The following is an 11,233-nucleotide window of genomic DNA, read 5'->3' on the forward strand; positions in this document are numbered from 1 at the left end:
TTTATGCTTCGGGCGTTGACTTCTAAGGCCCTAACTGTTTGACCTGGTGGAGCAACTCCCTAGAGTGAAGACTAGGTTGCCCGGAACGTAGAAATGCCCATAACTTTCACACTGGTTGCAATTATTCCTGTTATACGATGGAAAAACTGTTGCGTCTTTATTGTATTTTATGCTTCTGGCGTGGACTTCTAAGGCCCTAACTATTCGATCTGGTGGAGCAACGCCCTAGAGTGAAGCCTAGGTTGCCCGAAACGCAGAAATGATCATAAATTTCGCACTGGTTGCAAATATTCCTGTTCTACGATCGACAAACTGTTGTATTTATATCGTATTTTATGCTTCTGACGTTGACTTCTAAGGACCTAACTATTCGATCTGGTGGAGCAACGCTCTAGAGTGATGTCTAGGTTGCTCGGAATGTAGGAATGACCATAAATTTCAGACTGGTTCCAATTATTCGTTTTATACGATGGAAAAACTGTTGCATCTTTATCGTATTTTATGCTTCTGGCGTGCACTTCTAAGGCCCTAACTATTCGATCTGGTGGAGCAACGCCCTAGAATGAAACCTAGGTTATCCGGAACGTAGAAATGACCAGTACATTCACACTGGTTGCTATTATTCGTTTTATACAATGGAAAAAATGTTATACTTATATTGTATTTTATGCTTCTGGCGTTGACTTCTTTGGCCCTAACTGTCCGATATGGTGGAACAACGCCCTAAGGTGAAGCCTAGGTTGCCCGGAACGTAGAAATGACCATCACATTCAAACTGGTTGCAATTATTCCTGTTATATGATGGAAGAACTGTTGTACTTTTATTGCATTTTATGCTTCGGGCATTGAGTTCTAAGGCCCTAACTATTCAATCTGTTGGAGCAGCGCGCTAGGGTGATGTCTAGGTAGCTCGGAATGTAGGAATGACCATAAATTTCACACTGGTTGCAATTATTCGTTTTATACGATGGAAAAACTGTTGCATCTTTATCGTATTTTATGCTTCTGGCGTGGACTTCTAAGGCCCTAACTATTCGATCTGGTGGAGCAACGCCCTAGAGTGAAGGCTAGGTTGCCCGGAACGTAGAAATGACCATAACTTTTACACTGGTAGCAATTATTCGTTTTATACCATGGAAAAACTGTTCTATTTATTTTGTATTTTATGCTTCGGGCGTTGACTTCTAACGCCCTAACTGATTGACCTGGTGGAGTAACGCCCTAGAGTGAAGTCTAGATTGCCCGGAACGTTGAAATGACCGTAAACTTCACACTGGTTGCTATTATTCGTTTTATACGATGGAAAAACTGTTATATTTATATTGTATTTTATTTTTATGGCGTTGACTTCTTAGGCCCTAACTATTCGATCTGGTGGAGCAACGCCCTAGAGTGAATCCTAGGTTGCCCGGAACGTAGAAATGACCATTACATTCACACTGGTTGCAATTATTCGTTTTATACGATGGAAAAACTGTTGCACCTTTATCGTATTTTATGCTTCTGGCGTGGACTTCTAAGGCCCTAACTATTCGATCTGGTGGAGCAACGCCCCAGAGTGATGCCTAGGTTGCCCGAAACGCAGAAATGACCATAAATTTCGCACGGGTTGCAAATATTCCTGTTCTATGTTCGACAAACTGTTGTATTTATATCGTATTTTATGCTTCTGGCGTTGACTTCTAAGGACCTAACTATTCGATCTGGTGGAGCAACGCTCTAGAGTGATGTCTAGGTTGCTCGGAATGTAGGAATGACCATAAATTTCACACTGGTTGCAATTATTCGTTTTATACGATGGAAAAACTGTTGCATCTTTATCGTATTTTATGCTTCTGGCGTGGACATCTAAGGCCCTAACTATTCGATCTGGTGGAGCAACGCCCTAGAGTGAAGCCTAGGTTGCCCGAAACGCAGAAATGATCATAAATTTCGCACTGGTTGCAAATATTCCTGTTCTACGATCGACAAACTGTTGTATTTATATCGTATTTTATGCTTCTGACGTTGACTTCTAAGGACCTAACTATTCGATCTGGTGGAGCAACGCTCTAGAGTGATGTCTAGGTTGCTCGGAATGTAGGAATGACCATAAATTTCAGACTGGTTGCAATTATTCGTTTTATACGATGGAAAAACTGTTGCATCTTTATCGTATTTTATGCTTCTGGCGTGCACTTCTAAGGCCCTAACTATTCGATCTGGTGGAGCAACGCCCTAGAATGAAACCTAGGTTATCCGGAACGTAGAAATGACCAGTACATTCACACTGGTTGCTATTATTCGTTTTATACAATGGAAAAAATGTTATACTTATATTGTATTTTATGCTTCTAGCGTTGACTTCTTTGGCCCTAACTGTCCGATATGGTGGAACAACGCCCTAGAGTGAAGCCTAGGATGCACGGAACGAAGAAATGACCATCACTTTCAAAATGGTTGCAAATATTCCTGTTCTACGATGGACAAACTGTTGTACTTATATCGTATTTTATGCGTTCTGGCGTTGACTTCTAAGGACCTAACTATTCGATCTGGTGGAGCAACGCTCTAGAGTGATGTCTAGGTTGCTCGGAATGTAGGAATGACCATAAATTTCACACAGGTTGCAATTATTCGTTTTATACGATGGAAAAACTGTTGCATCTTTATCGTATTTTATGCTTCTGGCGTGGACTTCTAAGGCCCTAACTATTCGATCTGGTGGAGCAACGCCCTAGAGTGAAGGCTAGGTTGCCCGGAACGTAGAAATGACCATAACTTTTACACTGGTAGCAATTATTCGTTTTATACAATGGAAAAACTGTTCTATTTATTTTGTATTTTATGCTTCGGGCGTTGACTTCTAACGCCCTAACTGATTGACCTGGTGGAGTAACGCCCTAGAGTGAAGTCTAGATTGCCCGGAACGTTGAAATGACCGTAAACTTCACACTGGTTGCTATTATTCGTTTTATACGATGGAAAAACTGTTATATTTATATTGTATTTTATTCTTATGGCGTTGACTTCTGAGGCCCTAACTATTCGATCTGGTGGAGCAACGCCCTAGAGTGAATCCTAGGTTGCCCGGAACGTAGAAATGAGCATTACATTCACACTGGTTGCAATTATTCGTTTTATACGATGGAAAAACTGTTGCATCTTTATCGTATTTTATGCTTCTGGCGTGGACTTCTAAGGCCCTAACTATTCGGTCTGGTGGAGCAACGCCCCAGAGTGATGCCTAGGTTGCCCGAAACGCAGAAATGACCATAAATTTCGCACTGGTTGCAAATATTCCTGTTCTACGTTCGACAAACTGTTGTATTTATATCGAATTTTATGCTTCTGGCGTTGACTTCTAAGGACCTAACTATTCGATCTGGTGGAGCAACGCTCTAGAGTGATGTCTAGGTTGCTCGGAATGTAGGAATGACCATAAATTTCACACTGGTTGCAATTATTCGTTTTATACGATGGAAAAACTGTTGCATCTTTATCGTATTTTATGCTTCTGGCGTGCACTTCTAAGGCCCTAACTATTCGATCAGGTGGAGCAACGCCCAAGAATGAAACCTAGGTTATCCGGAACGTGGAAATGACCAGTACATTCACACTGGTTGCTATTATTCGTTTTATACAATGGAAAAAATGTTATACTTATATTGTATTTTATGCTTCTGGCGTTGACTTCTTTGGCCCTAACTGTCCGATATGGTGGAACAACGCCCTAGAGTGAAGCCTAGAATGCACGGAACGAAGAAATGACCATCACTTTCAAAATGGTTGCAATTATTCGTGTTATATGATGGAAAAACTGTTGTATTTTTATTGCATTTTATGCTTCGGTCATTGACTTCTAAGGTCGTAACTATTCAATCTGTTGGAGCAGCGTCCTAGGGTGAAGCCTAGGTTGCCCAGAAAGTAGAAATGACCATAACTTTTACACTGGTTGCAATTATTCGTTTTATACGATGGAAAAGCTGTTGCATCTTTATTGTATTTTATTCTTCTGGCGTTGACATCTAAGGCCGTAACTATTAGATGTGGTGGAGCAACACCCTAGGGTGACGCCTAGGTTGCCGGGAACGTAGAAATGACCATTACTTTCACAATGTTTGCAATTATTCATTTTATACGATGGAAACACAGTTGTATTCATATTGTATTTTATGCTTCAGGCGTTGACTTCTAAGGCACTAACTATTCGATCTGTTGGAGCGACGCAATAGGGTGATGCCTAGGTTGCCCGGAACGTAGAATTGGCCATCAATTTCAAACTGGTTGCAATTATACCTGTTATATGATGGAAACACTGCTGTATTTTTTTTGCATTTTATGGTTCGGGCGTTGACTTCTAAGGCCCTAACTATTCAATCCGTTGGAGCAACGCCCTAGGGTAAAGCCTAGGTTGCTCGGAAGGTAGAAATGACCATAAGTTTCGTACTGGTTGCAATTATTCGTTTTATACGATGGAAAAGCTGTTGTATTTATATCGTATTTTATGCTTCTGGCGTTGACTTCTTAGGCCGTAACTATTCGGTCTGGTGGAGCAACGCCCTGGTGTGAAACCTAGGTTGCCCGGAACGTAGTATTGGCCATCACTTTCAAACTGGTTGCAATTTTTCCTGATATATGATGGAAACACTGTTGCATTTTTTTTGCATTTTATGGTTCGGGCGTTGACTTCTAAGGCCCTAACTATTCAATCTGTTGGAGCAACGCCGTAGGGTGAATCCTAGGTTGCTCGGAAAGTAGAAATGACCATAAGTTTCATACTGGTTGCAATTATTCGTTTTATACGATGGAAAAACTGTTATATTTATATTGTATTTTATGCTTCTGGCGTTGACTTCTAAGGCACTCACTATTCGATCTGGTGGAGCAACGCAACAGAGTGATGTCTAGGTTGCCCGGAACGTAGAATTGGCCATCAATTTCAAACTGGTTGCAATTATACCTGTTATATGATGGAAACACTGCTGTATTTTTTTTGCATTTTATGGTTCGGGCGTTGACTTCAAAGGCCCTAACTATTCAATCCGTTGGAGCAATGCCCTAGGGTGAAGGCTAGCTTGCTCGGAAAGTAGAAATGACCATAAGTTTCGTACTGGTTGCAATTATTCGTTTTATACGATGGAAAAGCTGTTGTATTTATATCGTATTTTATGCATCTGGCGTTGACTTCTTAGGCCGTAACTATTCGGTCTGGTGGAGCAACGCCCTGGAGTGAAACCTAGGTTGCCCGGAACGTAGAATTGGCCATCACTTTCAAACTGGTTGCAATTACTCCTAATATATGATGGAAACACTGTTGCATTTTTTTTGCATTTTATGGTTCGGGCGTTGACTTCTAAGGCCCTAACTATTCAATCTGTTGGAGCAACGCCCTAGGGTGAAGCCTATGTTGCTCGGAAAGTAGAAATGTCCATAAGTTTCATACTGGTTGCAATTATTCGTTTTATACGATGGAAAAACTGTTGTATTTATAATGTATTTTATGCTTCTGGCGTTGACTTCTAAGGCACTGACTATTCGATCTGGTGGAGCAACGCCCTAGAGTGAAGCCTAGGTTGCCCGGAACGTAGAATTGGCCATCACTTTTAAACTGGTTGCAATTATGCCTGATATATGATGGAAACACTGTTGTATTTTTTTTGCATTTTATGGTTCGGGCGTTGACTTCTAAGGCCCTAACTATTCAATCTGTTGGAGCAACGCCGTAGGGTGAAGCCTAGGTTGCTCGGAAAGTAGAAATGACCATAAGCTTCATACTGGTTGCAATTATTCGTTTTATACGATGGAAAAACTGTTGTATTTATATTGTATTTTATGCTTCTGGCGTTGACTTCTAAGGCACTAACTATTCGATCTGGTGGAGCGACGCAATAGAGTGATGCCTAGGTTGCCCGGAACGTAGAATTGGCCATCAATTTCAAACTGGTTGCAATTATACCTGTTATATGATGGAAACACTGCTGTATTTTTTTTGCATTTTATGGTTCGGGCGTTGACTTCTAAGGCCCTAACTATTCAATCTGTTGGACCAACGCCCTAGGGTGAAGCCTAGCTTTCTCGGAAAGTAGAAATGACCATAAGTTTCATACTGGTTGCAATTATTCGTTTTATACGCTGGAAAAGCTGTTGTATTTATATCGTATTTTATGCTTCTGGCGTTGACTTCTTAGGCCGTAACTATTCGGTCTGGTGGAGCAACGCCCTGGAGTGAAACCTAGTTTGCCCGGAACGTAGAATTGGCCATCAATTTCAAACTGGTTGCAATTATACCTGTTATATGATGGAAACACTGCTGTATTTTTTTTGCATTTTATGGATCGGGCGTTGACTTCTAAGGTCCTAACTATTCAATCTGTTGGAGCAACGCCCTAGGGTGAAGCCTAGGTTGCCCGGAAAGTAGAAATGTCCATAAGTTTCATACTGGTTGCAATTATTCGTTTTATACAATGGAAAAACTGTTGTATTTATATTGTATTTTATGCTTCTGGCGTTGACTTCTAAGGCACTAACTATTCGATCTGGTGGAGCGACGCAATATAGTGATGCCTAGGTTGCCCGGAACGTAGAATTGGCCATCAGTTTCAAACTGGTTGCAATTATACCTGTTATATGATGGAAACACTGCTGTATTTTTTTTGCATTTTATGGTTCGGCCGTTGACTTCTACGGCCCTAACTATTCAATCTGTTGGAGCAACGCCGTAGGGTGAAGCCTAGGTTGCTCGGAAAGTAGAAATGACCATAAGTTTCATACTGGTTGCAATTATTCGTTTTATACGATGGAAAAACTGTTATATTTATATTGTATTTTATGCTTCTGGCGTTGACTTCTAAGGCACTAACTATTCGATCTGGTGGAGCAACACAATAGAGTGATGTCTAGGTTGCCCGGAACGTAGAATTGGCCATCAATTTCAAACTGGTTGCAATTATACCTGTTATATGATGGAAACACTGCTGTATTTTTTTTGCATTTCATGGTTCGGGCGTTGACTTCAAAGGCCCTAACTATTCAATCCGTTGGAGCAATGCCCTAGGGTGAAGGCTAGCTTGCTCGGAAAGTAGAAATGACCATAAGTTTCGTACTGGTTGCAATTATTCGTTTTATACGATGGAAAAGCTGTTGTATTTATATCGTATTTTATGCTTCTGGCGTTGACTACTTAGGCCGTAACTATTCGGTCTGGTGGAGCAACGCCCTGGAGTAAAACCTAGGTTGCCCGGAACGTAGAATTGGCCATCACTTTCAAACTGGTTGCAATTATTCCTGATATATGATGGAAACACTGTTGCATTTTTTTTGCCTTTTATGGTTCGGGCGTTGACTTCTAAGGCCCTAACTATTCAATCTGTTGGAGCAACGCCCTAAGGTGAAGCCTATCTTGCTGGGAAAGTAGAAATGTCCATAAGTTTCATACTGGTTGCAATTATTCGTTTTATACGATGGAAAAACTGTTGTATTTATAATGTATTTTATGCTTCTGGCGTTGACTTCTAAGGCAGTGACTATTCGATCTGGTGGAGCAACGCCCTAGAGTGAAGCCTAGGTTGCCCGGAACGTAGAATTGGCCATCACTTTTAAACTGGTTGCAATTATTCCTGATATATGATGGAAACACTGTTGTATTTTTTTTGCATTTTATGGTTCGGGCGTTGACTTCTAAGGCCCTAAGTATTCAATCTGTTGGAGCAACGCCGTAGGGTGAAGCGTAGGTTGCTCGGAAAGTAGAAATGACCATAAGTTTCATACTGGTTGCAATTATTCGTTCTATACGATGGAAAAACTGTTGCATTTATATTGTATTTTATGCTTCTGGCGTTGACTTCTAAGGCACTAACTATTCGATCTGGTGGAGCGACGCAATAGAGTGATGCCTAGGTTGCCCGGAGCGTAGAATTGGCCATCAATTTCAAACTGGTTGCAATTATACCTGTTACATGATGGAAACACTGCTGTATTTTTTTTGCATTTTATGGTTCGGGTGTTGACTTCTAAGGCCCTAACTATTCAATCCGTCGGAGCAACGCCCTAGGGTGAAGCCTAGGTTGCTCGGAAAGTAGAAATGACCATAAGTATCTTACTGGTTGCAATTATTCGTTTTATACGATGGAAAAACTGTTGTATTTACATTGTATTTTATACTTCGGGCGTTGACTTCTAAGGCACTAACTATTCGATCTGGTGGAGCGACGCAATAGAGTGATGCCTAGGTTTCCCGGAACGTAGAATTGGCCATCAACTTCAAACTGGTTGCAATTATACCTGTTATATGATGGAAACACTGCTGTATTTTTTTTGCATTTTATGGTTCGGGCGTTGACTTCTAAGGCCCTAACTATTCAATCCGTTGAAGCAACGCCCTAGGGTGAAGCCTAGGTTGCTCGGAAAGTAGAAATGACCATAAGTTTCTTACTGGTTGCAATTATTCGTTTTATACGATGGAAAAACTGTTGTATTTACAATGTATTTTATACTTCGGGCGTTGACTTCAATGGCACTAACTATTCGATCTGGTGGAGCAACGCCCTAGAGTGAAGCCTAGGTTGCCCGGAACGTAGAATTGGCCATCACTTTCAAACTGGTTGCAATTATTCCTGTTATATGATGGAAACACTGTTGTATTTTTTTTGCATTTTATGGTTCGGGCGTTGACTTCTAAGGCCCTAACTATTCAATCTGTTGGAGCAACGCCCTAGGGTGACGCCTAGGTTGCTCGGAAAGTAGAAATGTCCATAAGTTTCATACTGGTTGCAATTATTCGTTTTATACGATGGAAACGCTGTTGTATTTATATTGTATTTTATGCCTCTGGCGTTGACTTCTAAGGCCGTAGCTATTAGATGTGGTGGAGCAACGCCCTAGAGTGTCGCCTAGGGTGCTCGGAACGTAGAAATGACCATTACCTTCGCACTGGTTGCTATTATTCGTTTTATACGATGGAAAAGCTGTTGTATTTATATCGTTTTTTATGCTTCTGGCATTGACTTCTTAGGCTGTAACCATTCGGTCTGGTGGAGCAACGCCCTGGAGTGAAACCTAGGTTGCCCGGAACGTAGAATTGGCCATCACTTTCAAACTGGTTGCAATTATTCCTGTTATATGATGGAAACACTGTTGTATTTTTTTTGCATTTTATGGTTTGGGCGTTGACTTCTAAGGCCCTAACTATTCAATCTGTTGGACCAACGTCCTAGGGTGAAGCCTAGCTTGCTCGGAAAGTAGAAATGACCATAAGTTTCATACTGGTAGCAATTATTCGTTTTATACGATGGAAAAGCTGTTGTATTTATATCGTATTTTATGCTTCTGGCGTTGACTTCTTAGGCCGTAACTATTCGGTCTGGTGGAGCAACGCCCTGGAGTGAAACCTAGGTTGCCCGGAACGTAGAATTGGCCATCAATTTCAAACTGGTTGCAATTATACCTGTTATATGATGGAAACACTGCTGTATTTTTTTTGCATTTTATGGATCGGGCGTTGACTTCTAAGGCCCTAACTATTCAATCCGTTTGAGCAACGCCCTAGGGTGAAGCCTAGGTTGCTCGGAAAGTAGAAATGACCATAAGTTTCATACTGGTTGCAATTATTCGTTTTATACGATGGAAAAACTGTTGTACTTATATTGTATTTTATGCTTCTGGCGTTGACTTCTAAGGCACTAACTATTCGATCTGGTGGAGCAACGCCCTAGAGTGAAGCCTAGGTTGCCCGGAACGTAGAATTGGCCATCACTTTCAAACTGGTTGCAATTATTCCTGATATATGATGGAAACACTGTTGTATTTTTTTTGCATTTTATGGTTCGGGCGTTGACTTCTAAGGCCCTAACTATTCAATCGGTTGGAGCAACGCCCTAGGGTGAAGCCTAGGTTGCTCGCAAAGTAGAAGTGACCATAAGTTTCATACTGGTTGCAATTATTCGTTTTATACGATGGAAATACTGTTGTATTTATATTGTATTTTATGCCTCTGGCGTTGACTTCTAACGCCGTAGCTATTAGATGTGGTGGGGCAACGCCCTAGAGTGAAGCCTAGGTTGCCCGGAACGTAGAAATGACCATTACTTTCACACTGGTTGCAATTATTCGTTTTATACGATGGAAAAGCAGTTGTATTTATATCGCATTTTATGCTTCTGGCGTTGACTTCTTAGGCCCTAACTATACGATCAGGAGGAACAACGCCCTAGAGTGAAGCCTAGGTTTCCTGGAACGTAGAAATGACCATCACCTTCACACGGGTTGCAATTATTCCTGTTATAGGAAGGAAAGACTGTTGTATTTTTATTGTATTTTAAACTCCAGTCGGTGGCTTCTGTGGCCGTAGCTATTCGATGTGGTGGAAGAACGCCATAGAGTGAAGCCTAGGTTGCCCGGAACGTAGAAATGACCATAACTTTCACACTGGCTGCTATTATTCGTTTTATACGATGGAAAAGCTGTTGTATTTATATCGTATTTTATGCTTCTGGCGTTGACTTATTAGGCCGTAACTATTCGGTCTGGTGGAGCAACGCCCTGGAGTGAAACCTAGGTTGCCCAGAACGTAGAATTGGCCATCACTTTCAAACTGGTTGCAATTATTCCTGTTATATGATGGAAACACTGTTGTATTTTTTTTGCATTTTATGGTTTGGGCGTTGACTTCTAAGGCCCTAACTATTCAATCTGTTGGACCAACGTCCTAGGGTGAAGCCTAGCTTGCTCGGAAAGTAGAAATGACCATAAGTTTCATACTGGTTGCAATTATTCGTTTTATACGATGGAAAAGCTGTTGTATTTATATCGTATTTTATGTTTCTGGCGTTGACTTCTTAGGCCGTAACTATTCGGTCTGGTGGAGCAACGCCCTGGAGTGAAACCTAGGTTGCCCGGAACGTAGAATTGGCCATCAATTTCAAACTGGTTGCAATTATACCTGTTATTTGATGGAAACACTGCTGTATTTTTTTTGCATTTTATGGATCGGGCGTTGACTTCTAAGGCCCTAACTATTCAATCCGTTGGAGCAACGCCCTAGGGTGAAGCCTAGGTTACTCGGAAAGTAGAAATGACCATAAGTTTCGTACTGGTTGCAATTATTCGTTTTATACGATGGAAAAACTGTTGTACTTATATTGTATTTTATGCTTCTGGCGTTGACTTCTAAGGCACTAACTATTCGATCTGGTGGATTAACGCCCCAGAGTGCAGCCTAGGTTGCCCGGAACGTAGAATTGGCCATCACTTTCAA

Source organism: Calliopsis andreniformis, unplaced genomic scaffold, assembly GCF_051401765.1.
Source record: "Calliopsis andreniformis isolate RMS-2024a unplaced genomic scaffold, iyCalAndr_principal scaffold0025, whole genome shotgun sequence".
NCBI classification, from domain to species: Eukaryota; Metazoa; Arthropoda; class Insecta; order Hymenoptera; family Andrenidae; genus Calliopsis; species Calliopsis andreniformis.